General features: G+C 39.3%; 1 protein-coding gene across 11 annotated transcripts in view; it reads left to right on the top strand.

The window, feature by feature from the left end:
* Positions 1 to 13,122, top strand: part of PRLR (prolactin receptor) — a 157,928-nt gene that overhangs the window by 68,498 nt on the left and 76,308 nt on the right. The window contains exon 1 of one of the 11 annotated variants that reach the window (XM_069776460.1): positions 215 to 531. The exons of the other annotated variants lie outside the window; for them this stretch is intronic. The gene's annotated coding sequence lies outside the window, so the exon portion shown is untranslated. Of the gene's footprint in view, positions 1 to 214; positions 532 to 13,122 lie in introns of those variants that run through there. 11 annotated transcript variants of the gene reach the window in all.

Genomic DNA, 13,122 nt, shown 5'->3' with positions numbered 1-13,122 from the left:
TATTATGGATGCAATTATGTTGAAGGGGTATTAGTTTTCCCTTTAAAAAAAATTAATCCTAGGCAATAAGCATTTAAAAGGAGCCACAACAACCTATAGAGTATGTAGCTGAGGCTTAAAAACATTCTTTTTCTGCTGATGCATTCCTATGCTCCAGAGTACACCTCTCACCTTTAAAGCTGTCACACTCCAAACATTGCTTGCACTGAAGAGAATCACTGTTTTGCCATGAGCAAGGAACATAAGTGTTGCAAAACTGACTCCTCCTCTAATGGGGAGAGCATGTACAAGTACACAGAGTTGTATTTCTGCTAGAGCTGCCAGGCTGAATATTTTGCAGTCAGAGCTGTAAACCTCACAGGCTTTTTCTTTGTTTATCTTTCTACTTTGGGGTCTTTTTTTCCCCCCTTTCTTTCTGGATTCTTCTTTTAATATATGTGAAACTCTTTCACATGCTGGATTTTCACGTCCTTGTTCAGGAAGCATTCATGAATTGACATGGGGCAACATAATTTTCGTTCCCAGGCAAAAGTAAGTACAGCAGTTAAACCTGTTCCTACTGTATGTTTACCTGACTATAAAGGGATCTGTGTCGTTGTATAAAGGACAGAGTAGACTGTAGTTCTATTAGCAGAAATTAAAAACTTACAAAAGAAGTAAAATCAGTTCAACTTAATATGGTATGCTAAATATTGTATGGCTCACATTCTGAAAAAAAACCCCCACATTTCTACTTGTCAGTCAGTGGTCTCTCTTTTAAAATACTGAAATAAGCTGGGCACAGATATGCCACTCCTATATGTTTTTTTAAAATGACATTCAGGATTGTGTTTATTTTTTTAAAGCATTCTTAATGCACTTGGTAGTACTAATCTCATTATATTACTGCTTTATATGATTTATGTTCACTAAATATACCTTATTTATGTCATTCATTAATGAAAATATGCTGGTTGAGGAAATAAACCTCCTGGAGGTCCCGTAACTGCTGTCAAATCTTCCACTATCTCATGTTCCCTAGCTATCATTTTATTCTTCCTGTGCTACCCTCTCCTGCATTTGCATATACATTCACTAGTTACCAGATCCTGTTGTGGGTTACTATCTTCAGAATTCTTTGATATTGGCAGAGACTGGCAGTCAAAGGCTGAAGGGAAACCGATCTCAGAGAGAAGGGAAAGAAAAGCTGGTAACTGAGCTGGCAAGGAGTAAAGAAAATGGTGTGATTTGATCCTGAAATCATCTTTTTAGCCAATTTTCCCTGCATTCTGTTTGAAACACTGTACTGTCATCATCTGTAATATTTTCACTATTCCAACAGTCACCTGGGAATTCATTAATAGTCTGGGAATGAATACAGTTTCCTTTGCTATGAGTTCCCTCTAGAGAGCGCAGCAGCCTGCAAGACAGTGTATGGATTCGGTGTCCGTATTGCCAGTTTACGCTTTCTGCTGCAGAAATGCTATGCTGCAGCTATCAGTCTTTTCTTCTTTTGAGAGTTGGCTTGCTATTATTCAGCTGAGCTAGGCATTCCCTTCCCCAAGGCAGGCAGATGGATTCCCCAGGCAGTGAACAAGTTCAAGCAAAAAGTAATGCTTAAATGTCACGTAATTAGTTCAGCCATTTACCACATGCACTTTTCGTGGCACCGAGTATCTACAGAAAGTCTGTGGCATGAGTGCACATCGGTCTTCTGTGATGAAGTACAGACTAGTTCAAGTCTGACACAAGGATTAACACAGACCGTCATTTGGCATGGAGCTTGCAGGTCCTGAAGGAAAACAAAATATAGAGAAATGCAGTTAGTATAAAGGCAATGAGGAGCAAAAAACTGATAGGTAATCCTAGCATTTTTTGTGTTGTTAAAATTGAACTGGAAATCTGCCAGACTAAATTTTGCTGTGAAAGACATGATGCTTTGGCAGGGCAATGTCTTCCAGTGGACTGAGCTCAGAAGGATAGTTCAGGTCTAAGAATTTTCATCTTTATTTTTGAGAAGGGCTTTATATGCTTTTAAGCTATTTCCATTGGATTGTCATCTTTTTTTGTTGCCCAGGTAAAGATCCTTTTTAAATGTGTCAAGCTTTCCTGGCTCCAGCTGAGTTAACACCCACAGCAAATGAAGCTCTGCTATCAGAAACAGGGAGCTTGGGAACAAAGGTGGCTTTTGAAAGCTCTGGCCTTCATCTAGAGATTGTGGAAGTCTGACTTTTACACATTCCTTACTGCAGTGAAGAAAATGGAGTTCAGCCACTTCCTTCAAGCTTCATCAGGATTTCAGTCCAAACTTCTAGTCTCCCAGACTTGTATTCTTCACCAGAATTAGATGCAGGTTAATTACAGACTCATAAAACCATAGAAATATTTCATTCCTGCTACCTCTTGGTTTTGTCTTGTTTGAAGCTAATAATCTGGTACTTCCAGACACCCAAATTCACAAACTTTGTTTTCTATATATTTACGTACCTGCATATACATATATGCATATCAATACGCTTTTTATCCTTCAGGCAGGATTTTGTTAGGGCTTTGTCCCAAACTCTTGCTATGCAGTACCCTTCTTTCAAAGATCTATGCCACCTTGAAAACCTTAGTTTTCTGTGGCTTCAGCTTCAGCACCACTTTTGGTTCCCATTTACTCCCCCAGTACAATCTCTCTTCAGAGAGATTGTAGGACTTCACAAGGTAGGATCAAAGGGCAACTCTGCCTGTACCGTAAGTTTTTTGTTGTACTAATTAATTGGACTATTCTAATGCTCTAACAACTTTGCTCTAATTACTTCACTCATGAAGACCTTCTCATTGACGTTTTCCTGACTGGTCCCTTCACTTCTGGGGGGCTGCCTTTACCCCCTGGTTTAGTCCCCATTCTTGTTTAGCTCTGATTGCTGTCGCATTTCCCCTCAGCCTGGCTCTGAGTTAGAAATCTCCTCTCACATGACGCTGTACTTACTCCTGCTGCATGGGCAGCTAGGCTAAACTTAGTTCATTTGAGGCTAGTCTTAACCATTTTAAAGAACTGGCTCATGTTATTTTAATATCTTTTACTGATTGGTCAGCTGTAGCTGTACCTATTCTGCAGTCCTCCCCCCACCCCAAGTTATCACTGTGGAGCAATTTAATTAAACATTATGAAATCAAGGATTCAGATTTTTTAGTGAGCTAAATAATGAGAGAAGAAAGGTTTCTCACTTTCTTGCCCTTCCTCCTTCCTATCTGTTTTATTGCCTGGCCTTACTGAAGAGGTCATGACCTTGCTCTGAGAGAATAGTATCTCACAGTTCTGGTAGATACCGGTTGGTAATGGTTCTATTTAACATGACCTTTAATCCTTGTAAAAACTGACTTGCTGAGAAACTTTCATATCCAGTGAACTTTTTTTACAGTCACTCTTTAGCCCTAAAACTTTATCATAACTTCCAGTAGAGCCGCAGGTGATTCTGTTGGTAAGAATACCTTTGCAGACAATCTAATTGGACTTTTATATAACTGATTTTTCAGTTCCTTGGCAATACTGAAAACTGCTTTTGAAGAAATTAAAATTATCGAGTTTTCTTAACTGTGTTTTGGCAAATTGAGAAGACAAAACTTCAGGTTGAACAAAGCATTCAGCTAATGCTGTCTAACCTGAAAGAAACCCATTTCATTTTAAAGCTTTTTTTTTTTTGAAATAAAGTGAATTGTGAAATTGTCATATTAAAAATGTAAAAGTTTCCTTCATAAAAATCTGTGGTGACTGATTTCAGTGTTTCAGAATATTGTCTAGGTTTTCTTTCTCTTCTGAAACACTTTATTAATGTTGATACAGCTTATTTAAATGTTTCATCTCGTTTTAGCCTGCATGTCTGGATAAAAGTTCTAACCAAAAATTTCACTCAGTGTAATTTAAATCTCTGCTTTTCCTTTTCTGAGATTTACTATCAATTTTGGTATGGTCTGAACTAGTACAATTGTTATTCTGAGAATCTTGTGACTACTTTTCAAATTGTTGTTTGTCTGTTACGATTAAGAAGGAATACCTTCTAACCATGTGTCGTGGTTTAACCCCAGCCAGCAACTAAGCACCACGCAGCCACTTACTCACTCCCCCCCACGCAGTGGGATGGGGGAGAAAATCGGGAAAAGAAGTAAAACTGATGGGTTGAGATGAGAACGGTTTAATAGAACAGAAAAGAAGAAACTAATAATGATAATGATAACACTAATAAAATGACAACAGTAATAATAAAAGGATTGGAATATACAAATGATGTTCAGTGCAATTGCTCACCACCTGCCGATCGACACCCCGTTAGTCCCTGAGCTGCGATTCCCCGCCCCCACTCCCCCCAGTTCCTATACTAGATGTGACGTCCCATGGTATGGAATACCCCGCTGGCCACTTTGGGTCAGCTGTCCTGGCTGTGTCCCCTCGCAACTTCTTGTGCCCCTCCAGCTTTCTTGCTGGCTGGACTTGAGAAGCTGAAAAATCTTTGACTTTAGTCTAAACACTATTGAGCAACAACTGAAAACGTCAGTGTTATCAACATTCTTCACATACTGAACTCAAAACATAGCACTGTACCAGCTACTAGGAAGACAATTAATTCTATCCCAGCTGAAACCAGGACAGCACGCAAGTGCAAGGACTTTATGAGACTTGCAGCTGTTGCATCCACCATCAAAATCTTTCTCCCACTTTTTCGAGTGTGAATATTGATAAACGCCAAAATTATCTAGTCATCTCACCTTACTTGGGACATCACATGCTACTTATTTTTGGGTTAGGAATTGCAAACTGTTACTGTCCTTTGGAGTTCAGTCAAATTCCATGACAGTTCTCTACAGCTGATCAACAGAAGTTTTCTTAAGGAGTAATTCAATTCATTGTGTATAGCAAGTAACTTCATATTCCCAGAAGCAGCCCATGCTTGGTAGAATTCTGTACTGATAGTGATGTTTTCTATATGTGCTATATTCTTCTGGAATTTTCTCTTGCAGTAAAAAAGTTTTGTATTTTGAGTTACAGGATAGCTGGTGACCTTACAAAGGTTTTGTTTAATCTTTATTTCAAAATAAACTATGTAGGATGTTTCAGTTTGAGGATTCAGACGAGTTTGGATCAGAATTCTTAAAATGAGAAATCAGGAAGCACTGAACTGTGAGGAAATTTTTATCAGTTTCTGACTGTATGACTAAGGACTCTAGTAGTAACTACAATGATTCAACTGAAAGATGTATCTGGAGGTTAAATGTGGGAAAGCATACGATAAGTTTACTTTCACTTAAAAATAGATATCCCTTCTTCCATCAAATTCAGACATTCAACTCAACTTATTGTAAGAGCATTTCTTAGGATATACATTAAAGTGATTAGAAAAAGGAGAGAAGAGAGACAAAACAATTTTGTCTCAAATTATAGTATTCACAAACACAACTCACTGCCATGGAACAGTTCAAGTTGAGATCTGCAGTAGTTCAAACTTTGAAAATCTTCTGCAGGACTGCAGGTTTGTTTTTGCAACCTGCTTTATTATGCATATTTTTCCATATTTCACTGAAAATTGTGAAATTGGCAGATAAGAAAAAAAAAGAAATTAAAAAATCATTGCAAAGATACAAACAAGTGTAAATCTCAAAGCACGCACTTGTTTCCATAGTCCAGGCTTCTTGTCTTATGTCATGGGCATTGGGAGGGACAGAGTATTCTGGAAGTATCTGCAACACATAAACATTTCAGAATAGTGCTTAGAAGCTTCTTGAAGATGTATGCTCACATGTCCACATATGGTAGAGAATGTGGAGATGCCTGTCAGGTGCTCTGGTGCCGTTGGATGAACTCTGCAACACGCTCTGTGGGGCAGCTTGAACCCAGACTACCCCTTAACACAGGAGCCATTATTGCCCTACCTGCAGCACGTACCTGCCGAGCGCAGCTGCGGCTCTGCCTGATGACCTCTCCTCTACCGCGTATACCCCCATACCTTGCAGTAGCATATGACCAACCAAGCAGAGGAGTCTGGTTAGACTCCTTTTAGGGTAGGCTGGCATAATGCACCAAAAAGGAGCTAGGGGATTATTTTACATTTCTAAGAGACCACTAGATTATTTTTTATTTTTGTCTTTCGAAGAGCCAAGGGCACTCTGCTTTATTTTTATTGCTTTCTCTTCCTGCCCCGCTCTAGGCTGCTGAATTAAAAATGTGAAAGAATAAACATTTAAAATAAATGTTAAAAATACAGTTTTCTGAAAGATTTCTGCTGTTCAGGATTGCACTTAGGTGAGTCCTATCACCTATGTAAATGGGTTAGATTATCATTATGATCCCTCTAGCTTTACAGTTAATGAGATCTGAAAAGATCTCTTCCAGCACATTGTTGTATCTGCTATAATTTGTTTTCCTTATCTTGAGAAATTTTCTTATCTCCTGATTTTCAACACCCTGACAACCTGAGGTAACCAGAGTTTTTTAGCATGGCAAGTCTCTTAGCACATTCATTGTTCCCTCAGCGTGAAATCATTCTGTATTAATAGTACTTTTAAATTGTCACATTTCCACTTCCAGTGAACATGTGATACATAATATTTCCTGTGAGAAAGTATGTACTGGTTCATAAAAACAGTCAATAAACTCAGCACTGATAATTTCTGAAAACTTTCAGTCCTCTAACTGGAGCAAGAACAATCAGGAACAATCATGACATGAAAATTGAAGTTTTATAATTTAGGACAGAATAATCTCTTTGATGAATAGCACATTTTGGATGCTTCTGTATGGTGTGACCCTTCTTCCTTTGAGGAGACAAGAGATGGCCTTTGGAAAAGCAAAGATGACTTGTAGCCAAATCTACATCTGCTCACAGCTTGATCCAAAAATTGGATTGTTTCTGTTGCTACTTCTTCACCCCTGAACATCAGCTGGGAAATCATGAGAGTTCAAGGAAGCCAATCCCAAGAGAGCAGGCTTTTCCTTTAAAAAATTGATTTTACTTAATCATGATGCAAAGAGAAAATAAAAAATACACTTCAGTTATGATAGGGCAAAGTCATGTGCTGCGGTGATATGAAAGGTAGTTAAATCATGATTGTGTGAATAAAGAATAAAAATAGCAAAAATATCTAAAAATACAAAGAATAAAAGGTACATACTTTAAGTTAAGAGTAAAGATTAGTTTAAAAAACATTAATAGAGAAAATGCCTATTAAGATGGAAGTTTTAACTAAACTACCAGGTTTAACTAAACTACTAAACTACGAGGTTCAATGACAAGGTCTGGGCATCTGAAGGTAGGATTCTCGTATGGTCCCTTTGTTTTAAGTAATAACATAAAGTATCTTTATCTATATAAGGTAATTTGTTATGATCATACCATTTTGTCTTAATATAAGGAGGATAAAAGATACTTTGTTGGCTATTTGGCATTCAAGATACTTATTCTAATCTTCTATCTCCAGGGAAAGCCCTACCTCATGTGTCTTACATCATTACTATACCCTAATTATCATATATCTGCTTAGACTAAGTAATGCCAAATTAACCAAACCAGTCTGTAATAATTACTAATATATGTTAAAATACTACTCGTGTAAATCCTCTCTCCAATGATAATTATTTACTGTTTCCTAGATTATTTTATGTCAAATACCTCACTTCATTCCTTGTTTGAGTGGTAGCAACATAGATCTCTATTGTGATTCAGAAAGATAAGGAGAGCGTGAAGAAAGGCTACAACCAAGGGAAATGTCTTTAGTACCAGTTAAAGAAAACTTTGATACAAGATGGTGCAGGCGCCATTCCGCAGACTTTTGCTGGAAGACCTGCCCCTCAAAAGTCTGATGACCATAGTCCCCAGAAGCCCTGCCCCCTTTTCCAGCCGTATGACCCACTTCACCCAGAAGGGTATCAGAGCTGTCAGGCCCAAGAAGTCCTCCCTTTGTCCATAAGAGTCACCATTTTGACATAGTCATGGCCATACCCTGTGGGATCTCAGAATCCCCTGTAACTGCTGACAGCTGAAACCCTGTCTTTTTCTTTACCCCAGAAGTATGTCAAAGGCCCTCATATGTATATATGTATGTGTATACATATACATACACATATATATGTGTGTGTGCATAAAGATACATGTGAGAGTGTACAAAGCGTATAAATGTATATTTATACATAGTTACACTTCTTAATAAATATGTAAGGACTATATTTATAAAGTGTATAAAAATGTTTAATAAGAGATAATGAAATTAAGTAAGAATTGAATGTAAATAGAAAATTAAATAAAAGGAATGTACAGCTGAAATGTGTGGGAGTGTGTCGGAGAGAGGGGGGGCCCATGAAAACATTTGAATATGCACTGGGCAAAGGGTTAAGCCTGTGAAGCTAACCAAGAGACTGTCACCCAGCCCCATCTCATCCAAAGAACAGACCAGACCTGTGAATCTGACATACAGTATTACTGGGGCAGCCCTTCAACTTTGACCTGTGCTAGAAAATAGAGGTAACATTGCTTACTAAAGTAGAAAGCCAGAACAAAAAAGCAGCTCCACAGGAAGATGTGTGTAGGGACACCTACACCCCAAAGGGTTTTCCTAAAATGTGCATTGGAAAGAAGACTGGGCTGGGATTTTGGAAACAAAAGTTTGTTGGAGTGGGTGGGAGGCAACTTCTGCCTACAACTCAGTGTGCTCACAACTACTTGTAATACCATGACAGGGATTGGGGTGCATGTGTTCCCTTATCCTTATGTTGATGTGGATTTTATAGCACTTTTTGAAAACATAATCCTGGCTAATTACATAGAAGACAGAATTATTCTGTGAACTGTTTTTGTTCCTGCTTAGGATGCAGGATTCAAAAAAAGGACAACACTTAAAAAAGAAAAACAGCTTTGAAAGAAAAGCAACAGTGACAGTGAGAGACAGGTCACCATCACTCCAATGATCAATTAATAAATAAAGTTTCATTGAACATGACTTTAATTGATTGTCTAATGTTTGGTTTCCTATGTGCATGTAGTAGCAGCATGTTGCTAGGTTTCAGTATCTGCTGAAAGATATTTACTATGCTCCTGGAGAAGTGGGAAGCCTTGGGGATGTAAATCCCCTTTTTGAAACCACCAGGAGTACTGTTGATCTGAACAGAAACCAGGTGGCCGCATGGCTTGTAAACCAAAACACTTACAACATACATAAGACAGTGAGAAGGCACTTTAGAAGCAGCAGGTATTTGTGGTATATTCTAAACACAGTAACAGTGTTCGGCTTATTTTAATGATGATGAACGTATGATCTAAAAGTGCCTGGACTGTGTGTCTAAAAGGCAGAAAGGGTTCTGAAATAGCTGAGGCTTTTTTGCTGCCTCAGTAGTTACAGACCAAGCAGGGAATGCGTGTTTTTAAACCAGCCTTTAGACAAACTGTTAAAGTAGAATAATTTTCACTACTTTGTTACTAATAATGAAGTAGAGGCCTCTGTCACAGATTGCTTTAACAGGATGCTAGAAAACAAGACGTGGGGATGTTTTACAGCACGTGGTTACCATTTGCTACACCAGTGTGTTACTGGTGTTTATAATAAAGAGCTGTAACCACAGCTCCCACAGTACTGTCATAGTCAGACCTGTGGATGTGAAACCTCCAAGCTCTGCAAGGATTTGGAAAACCATGTCTGGGAATTGTTGTAAAATTAGAGTAAATATTCCTCCACTCAGATAGGAAGATCATGTGAGGATGTCTACAAGAAAAGAAAGATTTGACAATGGTTATGAGCAGATGTTCACAGACAGTAGCTGAAACTGTGAGAAAGGGTCAGATACCCATATACTGCTTAATAGACAACAGTCATCAAGCTGTCAAGGGGACATTTTACAATGAACTTTAAAAAGTGAACACTGTTGAGGACAGAATCTGCAAAATTGAAAAGCTTCTAGGAGTAAAAAGGCAAGGAAGGAAGAAACAGCTGTTTGTAAAGTGGTGTTGCTGGCCCTAGAAATTTAACAGCTGGATAAAAGCCTTCTCAAGTCCATGATGTTTAGCAGTTGGATCCAGAGCAGGAGAAAAAGAAGGATGGCAAACTGCGGTTTTTACATCATGCTCCCCAACAATGCTTGCACCAGAATTTCCCCACAAAACACCAGTTTGAACTTTACCAAACAGCTATTCAAAGCCCCTGGGAGCTGTCAGGCCAGTGGGAGGTAGGCTTTGCAGAAATACAATACCCAGACAGCTGGAATAATATTAATAGTGCTGCTGGGTAAGACATGGCATTATTCTTTGTGGCAAGTCCATTATCCATCCATATGCATATTGCTGGAATATATAAACACTTCTTAGTTCCAACAACAGAGCTTTAACTGTTGACCAGCCACAGGCCTGGTCTTCAATCCTGCAATTAGGAAAACAAAGCTTAAACCAGATGAAGATTCATATACTTTTTGTGCAGCTGGGAAGCTAGCAGTTTTTTGGGGAAGCTTCTCTTGTGGTTGCCAGTGACGGTTTCCCTTTTCAGCTGACATGCCTGGAAGGTTTATCTCGATCTACCTCTACACAAAAACTTGTTGAGCACCAGCTGGTTGGAGATTTATTGGTCCCATTATCATGCTGTGTTCTGGCAAATGGTAATAGCAGCAAGATCATTACAGTGACACAGTGCAAACTGCATTATGTGCCAGTGAACCAACCTCATATTGATACAGGCAGCACTGAAATAAATATAAATGAAAACAAGCACATCTTATTTCACAGTGGAAAGGAGATTGTGAAATTGCATCTGCTGCCCTGGAAGGTTCTGGTATTTTAAGAAAGGACACCATCATGTAGCAAAGAATAAGTAGTAAAGGAAGTAGTAGACGAATTAAAAGGAACCCACCTTGTACATGAATTATTAAAGAGCCCAGGTGGAGTAGAAGGTATATTCTACAGCCTCTTTTCAAAAGCTATATAATTTTTCTAAAGGAGTTTGGAAATTTTTAAGCCACATGTTAAAAGTATGGCTGAAAACATGGCCAAAGATGTGATCGGATGTGTCTCCCAGCCTGTTGTGGCCAAGTTGCAAACATTGGCAAAGCAGGACGTCTTGGGGTTGTTGAGAGACACATCACAGCCCTGAAGGGACAGCCTTCCTCAGACCCTTAAAAGGAAATGAATGGGTAATGCCAGGCTGCATTCCAGTCACAAAAAGTAAAAGAATAACAAACCCTACTGCACAGTGGAAAAGAAACAAGAAATCCCAAGGAAGAAGGGACATTCTTCCACTAGCAAAGGAGATCTATTTTAATAAGGCTGATTTTTGTTCATGGCTGCTCAGAATAATGTACCAAACACAAACTGGACTCATTTGAAGTGGCACCAATGCAGACAAGCATCAAGAAGATCTTGTTCATTGAGATGCCATTACTTTCAGCTATAACACAGTTTGCCCTCCTGGACTTGAATGGGAAAGTTTGTGATGGTCTGAACAACTGTGCTGGATCTCTGCTGCAAAATCTTTGAAGAAAAGAGTGAGTCTGATGAATTACTTGCTGGCACCTACTTTCAGCCACCTGGATGTTACGTTGGGAGGCATCCTCGTTCCGAGTTTGTAAGCCACAGTCTGCTATGTAAGGTGTAGGTGACCTGGAAGTTGCCTTCAGGAGTTCATCTTCTTCCTAACAGGAGACATGTTTACTGCTGCATCAGGTTCAGGAGAGGTTCAGGAGGCCATTTGCTAAGTGTAATCCCCTGCCCTTGTCATGCTGCACAATTTGGTTTTGTTTCAGAAATCCCAACCCAATTATCATTTATCAGATGGATGTGGTCTTTTGGGGAAAACCCATTGGGAACTTTTCTTAGTGCCCCTACACATGTTCCTGTAAAGTTGAATTTTTGTTCTAGTTTTCCATTTTCGTAGGCAATGTTACCTGTATCTTGTAGCACAGCACAGAGTCCAAAGACTGCCCAAGTAATACTGTATGGTGACTGGTTAGTTTTTCAGCAGTCTTGTTAACTGGTGGTCCTATAACTGTATTTTCTTCTTATATATTTTTTCCTATTCATATTTAAACTTTGTTAATTTCAGTACCTCTTTGTAAACTTTTATAGGTAAACTTTTGGAAATATAAGTTCATTGAGAGAGAGAGAGAGATAAAGTGTATGTATGTATTTATACATATTTATATACTCCTTTCTGTATATATTTCTAGAAATATTTACAAGGCTATACATCATAGGTATCAAGAATATATGCGGGCACTTGAGAAGCTTCCAGGTGACCGGGAAGGCGGGATTTCAGCTGCCAAATGATCACAAGGTGCACTGAGATCACAGGGTTTATACCATTAACAAAATGGCAGCTGTGACAAAATGGCAGCCGCACGCTGGGCAGAGGGAGGACATTCTGCTCTCGCTATACTTCTGGGTTGACCAAGGCGTGGCCTCATCTGCCAGCCAATCACAGGAAGTAGTGATATCACATGGGTTACAGCGGTGTCAAAATGGTGGCCTCACATGGGCACAGTGATGTAGTCTGGGGAGGCCTGACCTAGTTGGGGAGATAAGCCAGTCACATGACTGGAAAATGGGGGGGGCTTCTGGGGCAGAGGGGTCATGTGACCACAAGGGGCTGGACTTGCAGCAGGAGCTGGACTTGCAGCAGGAGCGGGCGAGCGCGGCACTTGCCCTGTTCTTGGCTTGTGTGAAATTGTCCCAACCTTTCCCAGAATCTGAAAGAGGACAGGGGAAAAGGGAGACAAAACCTTTTCTTCAGGCAACAGAATAGCCAGTCAGCAGTTTCTGTAGTCTGTTCACGGTTAGTACCTCTGCGCTTCTGTTGGGTGAAGGTTTTTAACTGTTGGATATGCTTAGTCACAAGAAGGAAAAAAATTGTAAGAAAGACAATTTAAATTTAATAGATGTGATTTAGGGGTAGCAGAGTGAAGAGTAGGTTTTATGATCATTGTGCACATTTCAGTTAATCATCCATTCTTAGGCAGTTAAACTGAGACACCTGTACCCTCTGCGTGTAGATCACTTCATCATAAACTGCTGGAAGACACTGAAATGAATATATGAGAGAACATGGATATAAGTAACAGCAACATAGGTTCCTGCCAAAAAGAAACAATCTTCTCAAAGCACTCCAGTTTCCTTCTAAAGAAGGCCAACAAGTCTC

Source organism: Haliaeetus albicilla, chromosome Z, assembly GCF_947461875.1.
Source record: "Haliaeetus albicilla chromosome Z, bHalAlb1.1, whole genome shotgun sequence".
In the NCBI taxonomy this organism is placed as follows: domain Eukaryota; kingdom Metazoa; phylum Chordata; class Aves; order Accipitriformes; family Accipitridae; genus Haliaeetus; species Haliaeetus albicilla.
The sequence above is the reverse complement of the archived record's forward strand: the minus strand, read 5'-3'. Positions and strand labels throughout refer to the sequence as shown.